The sequence below is a fragment of the Chrysochloris asiatica genome, unplaced genomic scaffold (assembly GCF_000296735.1).
Source record: "Chrysochloris asiatica unplaced genomic scaffold, ChrAsi1.0 scaffold00252, whole genome shotgun sequence".
Taxonomy (NCBI): domain Eukaryota; kingdom Metazoa; phylum Chordata; class Mammalia; order Afrosoricida; family Chrysochloridae; genus Chrysochloris; species Chrysochloris asiatica.
The window spans coordinates 3,114,020-3,119,212 of record NW_006408770.1 but is presented as its reverse complement, the minus strand read 5'-3'; the positions used below and the strand labels follow the sequence as shown (position 1 = coordinate 3,119,212).

Here is a 5,193-nt window from a genome sequence, read left to right as displayed (position 1 = left end):
AATACATGAGCAGGCATGTGGTCTGGCTGGTGACCATGTTGGTCACCGATAAGGGGAAGAGGGGGAAAAACCAGCATTGAAGTTGTGAGCTAAGCCCAACCACATTCAATGGACCCCTGGGAACCCAGGTGGAGACCTGGATGGTCAGCAATATGGCAAGACCCAGGGACTTTTGGGCCCAGAGGCAGTGACATTGCCACAGAGGACTAGAGCTGAGAGTGAAGCATCCAGCTGATATGAAGTGAGGAGAGATGCACGAGAACACCCATACTTGCAGATAGCACCTACTTGAGCTGGCTTCAATGGCTGGATGATCAGAACTCGACTAGAAGAAGAAAGAAGAGGGGAAGGAAAAAAAAAAAAGAGTAACTTGCTACAATTTGATGAACTTTACCTATACTTATGGGTGTAGCAGCTCAAAAAAGGGAACAAATCTTTACAGCAAGGATCACTCCCACCCCCACGGTACACAGGGTTGACAGGGATGGGCAACTTAGACATTGGCTACTCAAAATGGGGGGAGGGGCGATAAAGCCAAGAAGTGACTGGCTTACAAGCTTTCAAGAGGAAGCCTAGTTCCAGACGGGACAGGGGAAGGTAGAATCACCACTGAATGAATTCCAATCCGTTGGGACCAGGCTAGCGAAAGGAAATGGGGAAAAACTCTTGTGGTACAATAGTGAATAATTGCCATCAAGACTGACTGTGAGGGTAGGAAATATAGAGGTAGATGTTTTTTTGACAAAAGAAGGGGAGTGATTGATTTTGCAGCCCAGGAGCGGAGTTCATTGGGACCATCAAGTGAAAAGAATGGAGAGCGGGACCCTACCCAGAAAAACAACAATGCCAGGGATGGAGACATAGAGGATGATGTGGAGACACTGGACTTAGAGAGGGAGAAGGGCTGTGTGCTGGTGGCAGGGGGGCGGGCCTGTGTGGTGTACCTATTGGTTATTTTATGATGCATGGAGGGGATTGTAATCATTGCAATGAAATGAAATACAATAGGATGAGTGTAAAGCTGATGTTCTCCCATGTAAACCTCACACACACACACACACACACACAATATAGATGTTCTGTAACAAAAGGAAGGGAGTGACTGATTTTGCAGTCCAGGAGCAGAGGTCCCTGGGACCATCAAGTGAGAAGAGCAGAGTAAGGGACCATACCCAGAGAAGCAATGATGCCAGAAGTGGAGGCAGAGATGATGACATGGACAGATGGAGCGGCTGGGGACACTGGACTCAGGGAGGGAGAGGAGCTGTGTGCTGTTGGCAGGGTGCCAGGGTGGCAGGCTTGTGGGGGTGTGCCCTTTGGTTATTTGATGATGCATAGAGGGGAATGTAATCATTGCAATGCAATGACATACAATAGGATGATTGTAAAACTGATGTTCGCCCATGTAAACTCACATAATTCACAATAAAAACTTAAAGGGAAGGAGCATATGAACCAAAATAAAAGTAAGTTCCTGTGTGTGTGAGTTTTAATTGTAAAATGTGAAGACGCCTGACATATTCCTAAGCCTTTGATTTAGCATCCAGGACATTGGATCTCAGTGCCCTTCAGTCTTCTTCAAGGCAGACAGGTGTGTTTGCCAAGTACTTCAAAATCCTCCATTTCAAGTGAGAAATTCTGGTGTAATTCACAAGGAAACAAAATAGAACATTCCATATAAGTCAGAATACTCTAGGAATAATGGAAACTATTTTTGAGTTATGGACTGGAATTCCAGCTAACTGCAAACACACTAGCTATTCCAGGGTTGCTATGAGTCTGAACTGACTTCATAGCATTTAACAACAACAATGAAAATATCAAAGGATTTGAATAGACATTTTACCAAAGAAGATATTCATTCAGACAAGATGGAACTTAACTACAACAATGAAAACAACAGAGTAGACATGAAGAGATGCTCAACATCATTAGCCATTTCAGAGATGCAACTCAAAATCCTACTAGGATGGCTAAGATTTTAAAAACGGAAAATAACATGTTGTTGAGAATGTGGAGAAAGTGGTTCTCTTATCCATTGCTGGTGGGAAGGCAAAATGATAGCCATGGTGGAAATCAGTGTGATAGTTCCTCAAAAAGTTAAAACAGAACTACCATATCACTACCAATTCCACTCTTAGATTTAAAAATAGCAACAGGAATAGAAACATGTACACCAATGTTTATTGCAGTATTATCTTGAGCCTTGCAAAATGGAATATCACTCAGCTAGAAGAGAAATAAAGTGTTGAGAAACACTACGTTATGAGTGGAGCTGGAAGACATTATGCTGAGTGATATAAGTCAATCATAAAAAGACAAATATTGTATGACTTCACAAGAAAAAGCAAATGTATAGAGAGACCAAAGTTTATTAGTAGCTACCAGAGGAAGGAGGGACACAAATATGGATCTCTTCCAATCAGTTGGCTATATTGCTGTCTTCCAATTTATTTTTTTTGCATGGATGAGTGAATGCTTCCAGTGCTGCATCAGTTTGTTGAAAGTTTTCAGTTTGTATTCCACCAATTCCCAAAGCATTATTCTTTGCCGATGCCTTCAGTGCACCTTGGACTTCTTCCTTCAGTACCATTGGCACTTGTTTATATGCTACCTCTTGAAATGGTTGAACATTGTCCATTTCCTTTTGGTACAATCACTCTATGTGTTCCTTCCATCTTCTTTTTTTTTTTCTTTCTTAAATGTTTTATTGTGAAGTATGTGATAGTTTGCATGGGAGAACATTAGTTTTACATTCATTCTATCGTATGTCATCTCATTGCCATGGTTATAATCCCCTCCATGCAATCCTTCCCCCGTACCCCCCAGGTCTTCAGCACACAGTTGCTCTCCCTCTCTGGATCTAAAGTCTCCAGCTGCTCCATTGCTCCACGTCATCATTTCTGGCTCCATTTCAGGCATCACTGCTTCTCTGGGTAGGGTCCCGCTCTCTGCTCTTCTCCCTTGATGGTCCTAGGGACCTCCGCTCCTAGTCCATCTTCTTTTGATGTTTTCCACACCATTCAATATTTTGTCTATAGAATCCTTCAATATTTCAAGTCTAGACTTGAATTTTTTCTTCAGTTCTTTTAGCTTGACAAATGCTGGTCATGTTCTTTCCTTCTGGTTTTTTAACTTCAAGTGTGTACACATTTCATTATAATACTTGATTTTGTCTTCTCAAGCTGTCCTTTGAAGTTTTCTGTTCAGCTATTTTGCCTTCTAATTTCTTCCTTTTGCTTTAGCATCTTTACGCTGGAGAGCAAGTTTCAAAATCTCTTCTGACTCCCATTCTGGTCTTTTTATTCTTTTTTGGGGGGTGGGGGCAGAAGTTCTTTATAAACACCACAGGGAGAAGAGAGGGCGGCTTTTCTCTCATACACTTGAATCTCGGGATCTCAGTGAGGTCATAGCAAAGGAGCTGCCTAAGGGCTCACAGAATTGAGCCCCACATACCTGGGTGTTTGGGATACACTCACCATGACAGTGCTCCACCTGGGGAGAAGGGGGCTGATCAGGGCACTGTGGATCTGCACTTGAGCCCTCCACCTCACCTCTCTCATGACACACACTTCAATGTCACCATTCTCTGGACTTCTGCTCAGCTTCCAGATGTGCACAAAGGTGTCCTCGGCCACAGAGAGTAGCCAAATCCTGGAATGCTGGTAAACAATTCGAATTCAGGCCCTGACTTCCCAAACCCATGTCATCTGCTGTCACCATGTCAGCCATGTAGTCCTGTCCCTGGGCAGGCTCGGTGGCAATATCTGTGATTGGTGTCTGGTGCTCAGTCAGCTCCTCACACAATACAATGCTCAATGCTGGGACCCTTGGCTGGGATGTCAAATACTAGCACACAGCCTGACCATGTTCCCATGCAGGTGAAGTGGCTACTGGCAGCAATTCCTTGGGCAAATACAGCATGTACTGGAGAGGCATCGCCAGAGTTCAGTGCATGCCAATAAACCATGACAGAGCCATCAGACTCTTACATCTGTATTCCTCGATGTGAGGTGAGTACCAACAATACTCTGAAAGGGAGGATACACCAGTGGACCTGGGTGATAAGTGGGCTCGTTCCAGCACCTTGCTTAGCATGGATCTGCTGCTGAGCCAGTGGCACACCGTCTGGGGTAGCGCTGCGAAGCTAGATGCTGGGTCCATGCACCACCCCGAAGTACGTAAGGTTGCAAGTGGGCAGCTGTAACACACTGAAGTTGTTGCACAGGGCGGCAGCCGAGCTTCGAAGCGGGATGGAGCACTAGCGTCGGAACATCCTGGGGAACCGCCACCCAAATCTCAGGGTGCATAGGAACAGACTCAGCGGAGATTCCTCCGAGGGGGCAGGGGACGCTGTCTTGATGCGCTAGGAGAAACTACTGGGACTGTGCCTTGCTGTTGTGGGAGGTCCCTAGGAGGGTGATGGGGAAGGTCTCAGGGTGTGGGCCACGTCTTGTGGAGCAGGAGAGGGGAGCCCAAGATAGATAGATAGATAGATAGATAGATAGATAGATAGATAGATAGATAGATAGATAGATAGATAGATAGGTAGGTAGGTAGGTAGGTAGGTAGGTAGGTAGGTAGGTAGATAGATAGATAGATAGATAGATAGATAGATAGATAGATAGATAGATAGATAGATAGAAAGCCCCAGGGCACTGGAGAACCCTTCAGGCAGGATGGTGAAGGCACAGGACCCGGTGGCCCCAAACACCCCGGGTCAAGAAGGCAGGATAGACTGGGCCCATTCTCCCTCGACTCGGTTCCCCACAACCCCCGGCTCAGGTCAGAGGTCACACCCTTGGTCTTTTTATTACTTCGTGTCTTCTTAATGATCTTTTTTTGTTTTAATTTTGTATTTAAATATAAAAATATTTATTGTGAACTGAGTGAAAGTTTACAGAGATCATCAGTTTTACATTCAATAAATCATATACTTTGCTTCATTTCAATGATTGCAATTCCTTCCATGTAACAACAGTTAACAGTATTTATCTCTATTCCTTTAACATTGCATTCTTCTCTGTGTCTCCCGCTACCTTCATCTTTCCTCTGTTGTATGACCTTTTGTGATTGACTAATGTCACTCAGCATAATGTCTTCCAGGTTCACCCATATTATGAGGTGTTTTGCAGATGTGTTATTATTGTTCAGTGTTGCATGCTAATCTGTTTTTTTTTTTTTTTTTTTTTT

The 5,193-nt window shown here is 44.2% G+C and overlaps 1 pseudogene; it reads right to left on the bottom strand.

Annotated features, from left to right (window-relative positions):
* Positions 1-3,601: 3,601 nt before the first annotated feature.
* On the bottom strand, positions 3,602-4,276 carry LOC102812364 (annotated as a pseudogene).
* Between the last annotated feature and the right edge of the window lie 917 nt (positions 4,277-5,193).